The sequence below is a fragment of the Crassostrea angulata genome, chromosome 8, assembly GCF_025612915.1.
Source record: "Crassostrea angulata isolate pt1a10 chromosome 8, ASM2561291v2, whole genome shotgun sequence".
Taxonomy (NCBI): Eukaryota; Metazoa; Mollusca; class Bivalvia; order Ostreida; family Ostreidae; genus Magallana; species Magallana angulata.
The window spans coordinates 50,289,081-50,303,948 of NC_069118.1; the positions used below are offsets into that span (position 1 = coordinate 50,289,081).

At 31.3% G+C, this 14,868-nt stretch overlaps 1 pseudogene; it reads left to right on the forward strand.

Annotated features, from left to right (window-relative positions):
* The first annotated feature begins 8,434 nt into the window (after nt 1-8,434).
* LOC128161061 (somatostatin receptor type 5-like) lies at nt 8,435-9,294 on the forward strand (annotated as a pseudogene).
* The last annotated feature ends 5,574 nt before the right edge of the window (nt 9,295-14,868 follow it).

A 14,868-nucleotide genomic window follows, 5' to 3' on the forward strand; every position in this document is an offset into this window, starting at 1 on the left:
CCACCCTCATATATCCCTTACGACTGGTTGGGTCAATGCTTGAACCTATTAGCTGTTTAGTAGACTTATTGTTATTATTAAATGCACGTTGTTCTTTTATTTGCTGCTGGGTTTTTTTCTTTCTGACCATTGCAGGACAATCTGAAGCCTGGTTGTTGTTACTTTGTATTTGATGGCCTCCAATCGTCATGGCTGCAGACAGAAATCCCACGCATTTCCAACAGTTGGCGACATTCTGGCTTGCCAGTAGTGCTTATGTTAACAATATCAATTGACAGTTACATTGTATTTGCATTCATATACTATGAACTAGGTGAGCAAGCAGTTGCGTTTCTGTTCCAGGCGCTCAAGCATTTGCTTTGCCTGTTCGATAGGGATGCCCTATAAGCCAAGAATTGATGTCTGGCCCCCATATTTATAAGCAGCCATGGCCAATAGTCGCCAAATTAAACTTAAAATAAAAAAACTTTAGATAATATTTCATTGGGCGATTCCCCAAATTTATTTTGCTTTCTGTATTTTATCTTTGACAAACAGAACTTGATGATGTATACTTGTTGGTAGATTACCTCCGTTTATTTATGAAATACATTTTCCAGTGTTAAAAATTGATTAATCTATTCGATGACTTTGTTTTGTGCGATGCCATAGTTAACATTTCCCATGCTTTCTCGTCGGCGAGACTTCATAGTAGTCATGTGGAGTGTTGCGTAGATAACGTGTACATGTGAGAATAACGAATACTTTTGAGATAAAATAGTACAGTCATTTCATGCATATCTTTTACAATTTCATGCTTTGCTATGGTATGCAATTTTAATGATCTGCTATGAGATTTCAATGCAATGCTATGAGATTTGTATGCTATGCTTTGCTATGAGAAATTGAAATGAAGTGCTTAATGATATGGTATGCTTTGCTATGAGATTCGAGCAAAACGCCTCCATACACAGAAGAGTTCCACACATTTGGAAGTTAAATGATAACAAGAATTCCTTTTAAAGGAATGATCGGCAATAATAATATAAAGATAGCTAGAAGCAATCAACATGATCAGTTTGATGTAAAATAATTTAAAAAGTACTGTATTTTTGCAAAATATAGAATATTTTGAATCTGTACACCATAATTTCATCATTATAAACCGTCAACAAATTTAATTTTGAAATAAATATGGGGAAGGCCGTTCGTAAACTCCTTGTCTAGTTTTATATTTTTAACGTTATTATTAAATGTTAATGTATCTTCAATCTTCTTCTTCAGAATACTGAGTAGGGCTCTTCAAAGAGCATTAATACGTATACAAAGAAAGAGTTGTATTAAAATAAATTAATGCGACTGAAAAACATTGAATGCCATTATAACTTGCTATTGAGGTCGCATTATAATGTAACCTTGTTTAAAAATCAAGCCGTCTTCCTAGCTACTATTATGCAACATCAATAGATCAAGGTTGGTTTATGGAGCATCTTCTCATGATCGAGGTCAGTTCATCGAGGTCAACTGCATTGCTGAATGAATCTTTCGATCAATATTCTTACACGTGAGACAAAATGTGCATTCTTGAATTGACATGTCAAACTGTATTTAATATATGTTTGCATCTCCTAAGGTAAATGGATTGGAATAAAAACGAGTAAAATGTTATATAAATACTAAACCAAAGCTTCAAGTTTTTATAAGAACTACTTACGCAAGCGGAATGTGTGCGCACATGGAAGCATTTGCCGGATGCCTCATATGGACACAACAGTGATCGGCCGAAGCCGATCACAAAAAGCCAAAGTTAACCACTAATCTGTCATGTGTGCATTTATTCTTCCAAATAAAACCATTAAAAACCCAGTTAAAATCATGTTGTATGCTATTCTATGGTATGAAATGACGAATGAAATTCTATGAAATTGTATGCTATGATGGTATGAGGTTCCAATGCTATAGTATTAGATTTCAGTGCTATGCTATGAGATTTCAATGCTATGGTGTATGTTGTACAAGATATGCTTGAACTGACTGTATACCCTTTGAACTTGGAATTCGTCGTCCATGATAGTGGTCCGTTCTTGTCATTTTGAGCCTCGCACCGAAATCTCTTTAGTATTTATCATCTAGACGTTTGTGTCGTGTTTTTAGAAGATACGTGTAATAATAACAAAAACGTCTAGATGATACAGACTAAAATTTCATCAAAAGAGATTCGTTTAAGTCTTTCTAAATTTTAAGCATTTCAAATTCAGAAGAAATCCTAAAAAGTTTGTTAAAAGTTTAAACAAATTGTTCTTACACTGTTTTTTTTACAAAGACATTTTTTTTAAATTGTTTGAAGCAATGGTGTTTTGTTGTGTGTGTGTTTTTTAGTTAAATTGTCGAGTAATGTGTGCTTTTGCTAGCGTGACGACAAAATGTATACGAAGCATGCAATCTATAGAGCAAAGAATAATTAGAGAAACGGATATATTTGTGACGTTTCCAGTAAATTTGATGGTGAAAAGTACATAAATGTGTTAACTTATCGACCAAAAATTGATCACACCGTATCATTACGGTGTAACACATAATACCATAGGCGATTAATATGTTTCGTTGTATACACTTATCAATCGATTTTGTTAAATATAATCATAGCTCATTGGTATCAAGCTTGTGAAGCTCAAATCTCGAGTTTGAACCTTGGGATGTTGTTCATATCTACTAAATTAAATTTTTGAAGATCATTTTTTATCCAAATTGCTTTAACTGCATTTTTGATTTGTATACAACAAACTATGTTTTACACATCATTTTATTATATAGTTTAACGAACTATCTCCTTCCAACTTTCCGAAAATCTCAACAGGCTTAAAATGAGGAAACAACATCAAAACATCAAGATGTTATCTTTTTGAAACTCTTGCCTCATTGCATTTTCCCCTTATTATTAAAAAGAGAAAATAAATATATAAAAAATTATATATGAAAAGCTTGTTCTAATTTGGGACAAGTTTTAAACAATAGTTACCCTTGATACATCCCTTTTCCTTAACACATGTAACATTCATTGTTGTAGACTATAATTGTATTCACACAGATTAGAGAAAAAAAAGATTGCAAATCATGAATAGCAAAACAGATCAATAATGTATTACATTTGCCAATTTAAATTTCATATACAATATCTTTTATCAAAGGGTCAATACTAATGACTAGTTAGGTTGCTGTAAAAGTAAATTTAAGTGCTATACATATCAGTTGAACTGTTAACAAACTAGGTTCTACCAAATAAAAATAAATCTAAAGTAAATGTTCTCTCCTTTTCTATGTCTTCTTTATCAGTTTATTCATATTTCCATACATTCAAGTTTGTTTCAATACATTGCCATTTAGGTATTTTAATTTAATATAGTTTAGCCGATACATGTATGTGGATATTGATTATCTCTCAAATACTGTTTTATACGAAATAAGAGTTTTGGGGGGCAAGAGAGAGAGAGAGAGAGAGAGAGAGAGAATTTTTACAAATATGGATGAAAGCCTTTTAAAGGTACATGTGCCTACACTAAAATGCGCTTTGCCAATTATTGTCTCCCTGTCGCAGAAAAAAAATGACATACTCAAAACAGTATAACTACAGTTTTCTTACTTATTTCATAAATTATGAATAAAACTTTTTATGTTAAAAATAACATTCAAAGCTTTTGAATTGAGAAGATTGCATCATATTTGTTTGAAGCGACTTTGTAAATAGAAAAATACATGAATGGATGATAGTCTTTAATCTTTGTACATCATATTGCATCTTCTTTCTAGTCTTTAAATTTAGAGAAAACAAAAAAGAATTGTTGCTAATTTTATGAACAGTAAAATAAAGCTTCCCTGAATAAAATAAAACATTCACGGCTTTTGATGGAGAGGATTGCATAATATTTGTTTGAAGCGATTTTAATAGAAAAATACATGAATACGAGTTAGCGTTTGATATTCTTACATCATTGACCTTATTGTTAATCTCGGACAAACCAGTAAAATAAAATCGTTTCTCTGCTAAAATAGTCAGACTCTGTATACATGTACTTATAATCTACGCTATGCTGACGAAAAAATGATGTGAAAATTTACCTTATATTGTTTACCATAATTACGTTCAATGAGTTCAACATATCTCCTCTCATTTTCATATTGATTAGATTTAAAATAAACTATTTGATACTACACACTATGTGAGTTTTCTATTCTTAAGGCGAATCTTAATACATATTGAAATGATAAATGGATGCAAAATATCGAAAACTAAAAAAAAAAATGTATGATCAACAGGTAACTAATTTTAGTCATCAGTTACTGCATGTTTCGTTTTCAGTGTTTTGAGTGTTGGTATAAATAAAATTGAAACTTAAACTATCATCATGATGAATAAACTATTAACGTAATCTATACTCATTTTATTATTGATTGATAATATAGTAAATTCGTAAAGAAGTATTTTAAGCAAGGCAAGTAGGAAGAATGTTTTAAACTTGCGTAATTAAGATTGAAAACAAAAAAACTAAAAGAAGATATTGATATTATTCCATTTGTTTTCTTTTAAATGTACTGACATGCTATCATAGTTAAAATAAATACCATTATGATAGCATTTAGGAATTTTTCCGTACAGTGTGACGCATAATACTAAACCTGGTTCATAGAATCGATTTAAAAGTAAAAGATCAATCACAAAGAAGAATAAATATTGTTGTCACTGTGATCATTAGTATATTTGTATTCTATCAATTGTCCAGGATCGCAATCAATACAACAATATTTTTGTATCAACGGTTTTCAGCTGAATTATAATCCTAGAATATTTTTCACCTTTTCATCGGATTATAATCTTTTCTTGTATTTCTTATTTTTTCTCTCACAGTTGATAAAAGGGCTTTGCCTTGGACCATCTTATATTTTATATGCCATTATATTCCAGTATATTATATCCATGGTCAAACTTTGACAAGGACGTGTATTTTATTGCATTCATAAAATATTTGCGATTTGATAAAAAAGGTATAAGAAAATATATTTTTTCCTAAAACATTCTGTATTTTGAAAGTAAAATATCAAGAGGAATAGTTATATGTGATACAATTCAAAAAATATAATAATAATTATATAATAAAATATAATAATGATAAAAAAATATAATATCATATGATGTTTAAATATGAATTAAAAATATTCATTTATTATACACCAATAATGTTTCCTTTGGTTTTTAGCCGTCTGCAACTCAACATGAATCCGCACAAACAGTACCAGCTGAACGGAGCTGTTATAAATTTCAATTAGAAAAGTGTGAGTTAAATAGTGGGGTAATATGGAAAATAAACACTGGCCCATTCAGATATGATTCTTCTTCCTTTCGATACCTTCGAAAAGATTATAATTAGGCCACGGAAATTTTATTCTCCTCCAAGATATGTAAGTCTTTTATTAATACTTTTTCAAATATATCATGTCATTACAAAAATTGTGGGTTTGTTTAATTGTAAAAATATTGATTTGATAGAAGCAAAGCATTGTGAAAAATATCTTGTACAGAGCTTATTGATCCAATTTAAGTATTAATATAAGTATAAATATTTGAGAAACTTGTATATTTTAGGATTTCTTTAAACAAATTGAAAATCAGTAAACCTAAATCTGCGTATCTTATCGACAAACCTAATCAAACTTGACATGATGTTTATGTCAATTCTCGCTTAGTTGACTTTAAGGTAAGGTTTGCAGCTTGCATTTTTTGAGGTTGTACCAAAGTTACATACCATTTTGTTCACTATACTAAAGTCTTTTTTCTCATAAAATTCAAATGAATTTTGCCCGTCCCGTTTTATAACTGCAAAAGGTCATACATGTAGTTCATGATTTCCAATTTTCATTTTGATGAAATGTAAACAATTTCGTGAAAATATGTACATTTTATATGTGACTATTATGGGGGTTATTTATGCTTAAAATGTTCGAAAATAATATCACTATTAATATCATGATTCACTTTTATTAATTTCTGATGAACTATCTAAAAATAGAATAAAATGCAACAAAAGTCTTAATTTTGGACTACTATTATGTAAACGAAAACATTTTATTTGAAACCTTTCCAAGTCAACCGATTTCAGGAAAAACGTATCTTAGAATATGTGTAATCTGATGTTTCTAAAACACTATTCAAAACCATATGATGCGGATTTCGTTTTCGTGGAAATTGATAAAATGCTTCTGTCCTCTTATTTTTTCATTGAAACTAAAAAAAACCCGCAAAATAATAAAAAACCTGAAATCAATTATGACGTCATATAAATTTTGACGTCATAACTGAAATAAAGGGTAGTTGGTGTTACGTCACAATGAAAATGTGTGAGTTTTCTCCCTGTAACCGCAAACCTTACCTTATATAATATACTTTTTAAGGAAATGTAGGTTTCGTAAACTTGCAAAGCCTATTAATGTATATCACAACCTCCTTGAAAAAATATATATTAAATATACATATTTAAACAATAAGTATCAACAGGAAAATTAAAGCTTTTGCAAGATACCACTCCTCTAATAAGACCCTTACCCGTGCACGACTTCTCTACTAAAGCCCTAACCCGGGCGCGACTTGGAGAACCCGTATCCTATCATTAGGGTTCAAGTTCAACAGGGTACTTTTCCTTATTCTACATGAAATTTTAGTTCGTGTAAATTTCAAGCTCTGCAATATTGATAGAATTTTCAGAACCACGGATAATCCTTAGTCGGATGTAACGAGCGAATTTCACAAAGAATCTTTAAAGTATTAGAGAAACAATCTTTACATGCAATCGTGCAGTTACAAAGCTTTGTTCAAGCTATTTATTTATACAGCAAATAAAACATGGCGGAAACTGGTAGCGTTATATACTTACCTGATATAGTTAAAATTTCTAAAATTCCGCATATATTGATAAGGGATTTTTTTTATAATTCATGGTTGGGAGTAATAATTTCATCAAATTCACTGCCAATTTTTGATATATATGGTCGAGTTTGAATTAAATTAAAGTTATCTTCCATGTGCACAGATGTGACAAGAAATACATGTGCCGTCATTTAACCTTTTGAACAATCTGTTAAAACGCCATTTGAACTCGATATTCTTGTGTTGAGAGGTCAGCGGGTTAATTGTAAATCTGTTTTACTTGTGAAAAAGTGTGAAATTTCTCATTCTTTAACAGACACGTGTTTATCCCCTTTACAGGTGGCTTTACTGGACACCTGTGTAAATCGTTTCAGGACATTTGTCCGTGATGTCTAATAATTCATGACAATATATACGATCAAAAGAAAACATGGATGTGTTTCTAAATGAAATCCTACTTGTGACATATTTTGGTGCATGTCTGTAAATATTTTAAAACTTTACATGTACGAATGCGCAACAAATGCAACGAGCACATCGAGTCTGAATTTGTTTTATTTATCCATGTGAATTCTTATTAATGATATCGATACATAACGAATAACGATTTTAAATTAGGACATTGCAGGTAATTCCTGAGTACTTACAGCATACGAAGTTTAAATTTACCGAACGGATAGTCAAAGTTGTGAAGTAAACTTTTCATCATTTACTTCATGATGTAAATTATTTATCATTAATAATTTCGAAATGTTATATTTATACTTAGTGGATATTATCATTCTTCACTTTTATTTATACACAAAAAATACTACTTAATATAAGGAAAAAGCTCTAATTAAAGTCATAATTGCGTATGAAAACATAGATTCCTAATAGTATGAGCGGTTGACACATGGAGTCACAGAAAATAGCGTAACTATTGCTTTGAAAATATGCAAATTGTGCAATTCAAACACTCATGCTTAAAATCAGTGGTAAATCGGCTTATCAAAAATAATTTATTTATACATGTACCAAGAACTATTTCTAAATTGACTTTAAAAACGTGATAAAAACCCTTAAATGTTTTGAGAGCTTATAAATAGAATTTAAAATTCGTTCAAAAGGTGTCAAATAGGGTCACAGAAAAGAGATTGTTGGCGTAATTATATTGCCAGACTTTAAAACAATTATATCTGACAATATAATTATGAGAGTGTGTCGTGTTCTATATGTACTACAACGACACGAGGCGGTTATACGGTTCCGTAAATAACCCACCAATAAATTCAGACGAGGAACGTATATTCAAACAAATACACAGTCATTCGATTGGAGCAAACTTTAAGAATCACTTCTCGTTATATACGACACGCATATCCATTTTTTCTGATCAATGTTGCACTTGTGTTTGTTTATCGTTGTAAGAAAACAGGGTAGTGTAATGCATAAAAAACGTTTGTGATTTATGCATGTGGAGACCCAACTAGTAAATGTAACTAATTTGTCAATTGAAAATTTAAAATGATCAATACAACTAAACGTGCTACCGACAACATGGACGATTATGTGGACATAAGTACTCAAGAAGGATTCGAAAATGATTTAACTTCAGAAGGTTTTACTTTGCAACTCAAATTTAGTGAAACGTCTTTCGAAATAACATTCACCTTTGTGAGTTTTACTATTGCTTTCTTTGGATGCATTGGAAACCTTGTTACAATAGGTAAAATTGTGCACGATCTGAAATACCATACACGACATTTGCTGCTATCGGGGTGTTAGCTTTGGCAGATTTCATATCACTCACAACTTTAACTTTTGACGCTATGACAAATGTTTGGAAGTTTTTGCCAAGTTTTACAATCGTCGTGGATATTGTTCAATTATGTTCTTACTTTCACTTTTGTTTATTGTCCGCCGTCAGATTCTTAATCACAGTGTATCCCCTACAAAGCAGACAACATCTGACTGCAACAGCAGTGTGCTTGTGTTCACTCACAATATGGATAGTAACTGTTGTAGCTATACTTGGCTTAAGATACACTTCCAAGACATTACCTGAGAAAAATGTGGTGGTGATTTATTTCGCCGTCAATGTTTTTATGTTGTTAATAGTCTGTTCTATAATGACCCTTTTGCATGTTAAAAAAATAAGAACATTACAGAATTCTTTATCAGTAACAGAACAATCACAAAGAAGAATGAATATTGTTGTCACTGTGATTATTATTATATTTGTATTATATCAATTGTCTATAATAGCAATCAATATAACAATATTTTTTTTTTTGCATCAACAGTTTTCAGCTGAAGTATTTTATCATAGGGTTAACATTGAATATTATTATGTTTTCATTGGATGTATTTACTTTTCTTGTAATCCTTATATATTATTTCTTTCACAATTCATATAAAGTTTTTTGTTCAACCATCTCATATGATATGCATCAATAAATATCAAATATACAATATTCGTTGTCAATTTTCATATGATATGTCATCATATTTTTTAATTTGTAGCAAATGTGTTTTGAATATAAACCTATTAAAACAAACAAAGTTTTAAAGGGGAAACATATTTAAATCTTTAAATCGCAAATAATCTATTAATGCAATTTAATACACAGTGTTATGTATTTTGTACAAATAAAACGTTATGCCTGATATTATTATCATGTTTAATCGTGCAACTATTGTGGCCAGCGCAATTCATATTGTTTTATGTTTTTTTTAATAATCAATAAGTAATAATTCATTAAGAACCAACAGTTTTGTCTTTGGTTTTAATTCCATTGTTACAATATTTAATAATTTTAAATGTTAAGCATATATTTATTGAGTATATATACCGTTTATAGCAAAAAACAAATTTAAAAGAATAGGTTCTTAAGGTTGGTTCCGCTACTGATTACTATTTCACTGGTCTTTGACCTAAATGTTTTCTCGTATATGAATATCATTGCGCAAAAATACATGAAGCGGTGTCCCCGTGAAATGGAGCAGGTACAATGTATTTCCATCCCAAAAAAATATGCACACATATTATCTACCATAAAAGAAATCACAAAATTGTCTTTCTTAACAACTGAAAATGTATCCGCCTAAACAAAATGGAGCAGATAAACGGGGCTGTTACATAGTTGTGTAAGTAAGTAAGTGTTAGTTATATGGTGACGTCATAATAAAAATTCACACCCACTTTAATAAAAAACACAAAAATCATTTAATTCCATTCCTAGACGTGGACGTGAAAAAAGGTGCCATTTGCAATTTACACAGAAATGTGGGCCGCCTCCGTCGACAGAAAATTCAATAGGTTTAAGGCAGCAGTTGTTCGAATTCCACCACCCAGGCTAATCCGTTGTCATTATGGTCAGTACTTGCCGACGCTTAACAACGCTTCGCGCTCCTCAGCGGCGATTGCTATACTTTAGAGATACATAAAGGGAAGCCAATTTAAAAAAAAAAAATTTCCATTTGATATAATGAATTTCTAATAAAAAAAATTTAATTCATTTTTATAAATTTGTTGAATATATTCAAAATCCTTCAAATTTATATGTCAGATTGAAACATTTTCCATATTTTGAACAATAAAAATCAATTTGAATTACCTTACCTATATTGGATAATTCAATGAGAAAATTCAAAAGTACTGTGCAACAGTATATTCAAGACGCTATGAAAATTAGATGTGGAAACATATGATTTCCAAGAAACTTTTAGAAAACCTGAAATCCCCAAATTTTACTAAAGTTAATAGCATCAAAACTTATGAGTTTTCTACACTTAATAGTACCATCCCCAATAAATTAGAGTCCAAGCTATTTGATATCATTGATAGCTGCTTTTTCAAAAAAGAGAATCACATAAACTTACTTACGTTGCCATCAGTCATTTGAAAAATTATTTTGTTAAAAACCATTTAGACTATGCCCAAAAGTACTCTGAGTGGATACAAAAAAGATGATTGAGTTTCTGACAGAAAACATCAATGTATGTATTTTTTTTCAAATCAGGTCTTTCAACAGTCTGTTAGAATTTCTATAAGTACAGATTGTGCTCGATTGTTAGCAGACCTATTTTTGTATTCATATGAAGCAGAATTTATTCAAAAACTGGTTCGTGAAAAACTCATCATTCAAACTCAACTCAAACTCAACTCAAACTCAACTCATCATTCAGGTATATCGACGACATGTTATCAATTAACAATTGTTATTGCCATTCTTACGTTGACTCGATATATCACAGTGAACTTGATGTAAAAGATACCACAGAATCTGCGTCATTTGCTTCGTATTTTGCTATTTTTCTTCAAAAGGACTTTGGTGGTAAACAAAATAACAAAACTTTATTATAAACGTGTTAATTTTTGTTTTTTCTTTAGTCAACTTTCCTTTCTAATTTAGCAATATACTTTCATTACCTGCATATGGAGTTTATGTCTCTCATTTTTTTAGATATGCAAGTGCATTATATCGTCGATGAATGACGTTGTCAGCAAACACAATCTTTCACTGTGTCGCATGCTGACTGATGTTTTCCATACTAATTGTTGGACCACAATTAATCATTTATTGTCTACGGTTTTTTTCTTGGATTACTACAAAGAGCACAGGGCGGGTGTAAACGGTCAGCAGAGGATGCTCACTCCACCATGCCACCTCACCATGCCTCAAACACATTTTCTTCACTTTTGGTACCGATTTATGTGCCATTTAGTACATTTCTACGACCTTTTTTGTGCACACAAAAACCCGAAAATAATTAAAGATATGAATATGAAATTTTTGGGGTAAAACATAGTTTGAAGATGTTCTTACTATTTTTGTTTTTTTGCCAATGGTGCTATTCTTTAGAGCATACCATGGCTTGAAAATTGGGTACCAATTTTGACATCCCCCTCCCCCCTTTTTTGGTTCACAAGATTTTTCATATACAGTTTGAAATGATAGAAAATAATAATATCTGCATTTGACTATTTCATTTTTTATTACCTGTCGTCCGTTTTTTGTCCCGCGACGAAAAGCTTGTGACATTGAGATCTCAAAAATGATGAGATCTTGAGCATTCACACTTTGTAGGCTGATAGACAGATAGTTGTAGATGTCTTCAAACTATTTTGTTTTGTTTGCATAACTTTTGTTCGTCACTGGAAGCACTTTGAAAATCATTTTTTTAAGGCATTTCATTTATTTTAACATATAAATGAAACATAAGTATAAATCCTTACATTTGTCATCTATTCGATGTTTGATAAATAAAAAATTCTCCTTCCGGTGAGATATCTCAGATAGACTTCTTTAAACAAATGTTTTATTCGTGAGATCTCAGAAAGTGCAAGTTATTAGGACTCAAAGCTTACACTGATGATAGACATTTGATAGAAAATGTGTTTAACTGCTTTCATTTGTCAATCGTCACTTCCGGTGTGGTATAGCAGTTTTTCCCCAAAGAAGCTTTTCCCCCTCGGAAAAGCTACTATATAGTAGCCTTTCCCCCGGGGGGAAAAGCTACTATATCGTAGATTTCCCCCAAAGTAGGGTTTTTCCCTCACGTTTTTGGTTCAGATTTTATAAAAAAAAAATATTTACGGAAACCCAGTAAGAATTAAAATCAATGTTTCTACACTCCTATGTTGCATATATCTGCATTCATCTGTACAGGTTAAGTTTCGTCTTGCCGATTTATCATTTTTATAGACAATGCTGAAAATTGAACATGTGTGTAATGGAATTACACATAGAACTTTTTTAAGGTAATTAAGTTAATAAAGTACTTGGTTTTACAAGATATACAGATATATGCACAATTCTCTGTTCTGAAAATGTAAGTGGAAATGTTTTAAGAATTTTTTAATAAATCTATCAGTCTGTTTCTGCAAATCTTATCCAGGCTAAACATCGGTTTTAGAGAAACTTTGTTTCCGATGTATCAGAGCCCGACGTTTAAAATTCTATTATAATGATTAAAGTGCATATTCTTTAGGGTCCAATATCTCATAAACTAAAGATGACCATATCACCATACATATATTCTTACAGTGGCAGCGTTTTACCACTTGTAGATGACTCTGAAAATTTCAGCCCTCACGGTAGGGGCCCTCGATGTCTCAGGACCTGATGTTTAAAACCCCATTATAATGATTGAATAGTGTTCTATAAGTAGGAACCGAATCTCAAATTCTAGAGATGACCACTTAGCCATATTTTCACAGTAGTAGTGGTATACCACTAGTCAGTGACACTGAAAATTATAGCCCCCAGGGTAGGGGCCTTTGATGTTTCCGAGCCCGGTCATTTCAAAGGAAAAACATCGTTTAAAAATACACATTCATTCAAATATTTTAAACATTTATTTAATTCATGAGATGACTAATGATAAAGGACATTACTAGATAAATAAATCAATAAAATTGTATTCATAGAAGTAGCAACTGAAAATCAAAAATATATAACCAACCAAAGCGCATTTGATATACGACTGTTTTTACTTGATAATTGATTAGAAGAACAAGCTTATATTCAAGAAATAAGTCAGCTCATCACAAAAGATGAGTTAGCTTTTTTGGTTTTTTGATTTTTTTATTTCCCTTGTTTAATTGTTCGAATAAATGATATGGCATACAAGTAAATCTATATTGCAAAAATGTATAATAAATAGTATAAGATTTTAAGGTTAGTGAATCATATATATTGTTTTATATGGCATCGTTTTCAAAATTTTAGATTTATAAATCACGTTGCAAACTAAAAATTAGCAATTAGTGAATGATAATAGATGCATAAGGTTAGTTCAGGCTCCATTTCACATTTTCCAAAGTAACCAGCAAAGGTACCGACTTTGTTCTGGTTGTGAATCCATTTCAATTTTTTTTTTAAATATTTACATCATAAAACCTCGCGTGTCGTAAAAATGTGTTTAAAAAAATGAATATGAATATGCCTAACTTTAAAACAAAATTGTAAATACTAACTTTACACCTGCTTTTAATATATTATCAATTATAATACTCCTTACCCATGGTTTAGACCCAATCAATCAATGTAAAACATTTCAGTTGCTCATCATATCATTTAATCCTGTCTCTCGTTTGATATTTAGAAGAAGAAATATATGATTGTATTTAAGACTGTCCATTCTTTCGGTGTTAATTTAACATTGATAGCCTTTTGGACGAAGGGAGTAAAACATTTCCACCTCTTATACCCTTCGTCTACAAAATCAAGTCAAGATTGGTCAGTTAGTTTCCTGGGAGGAGCCTATACGTATATGGTAATACATGCGAAAATTAAAGTTCCAAACCGGCGTATTTTCACTCAAATCACCGTCGGAACCCACGGGTTTTCCATCCGGTACACTGCTTTTAGAAAACCCGTGGGTACCGACGATGCACTCAAATGTACCCACGATGCACTCAAATGTGTTCTAACGTGTTCAAAACGTCGAAGTCAAAACTGTAGATAAGCAAGAATTAGATGAAAATGATTCGAGGTATTCCGAAATCCGTGGAAAAGGTTTTCCAAAAATATGTAAGAAAAGGTGAAATTAAATGATGATGACTCATGAATGTTATGAAGACGCAAGCCTTTGTTCATATCAGGGGTGAAAAAAACATATTTTTTTGCTATGTATTATTAAATGCCATAGTTATCCTTTATTATGAAAATTAATATCATTTCAGTAATTGCAAATTATTGCCCCAAATGATCCGCCATAAACATGGCCGGAATGTAAAAAAGGGGGGAAATCCACTATATAGTAGGTTTTCCGTAGGGGTAATCTGGCTATAAAAAGGGGGAAAATCCACTATATAGTCAGCTTTCCGTGGGGGGGAAAACTGCTATATAGCCATTTTTCCGGGGGGGGGGGGGGGAAGCCGGGGGAAAAGATGGCTAGGGGGAAAAGAACTATATACATGTAACACTGGTCCTCACTGGAAGGGTTCAAACAGAACAAGTTGTTTTAAGTATTAAACTGTTTTT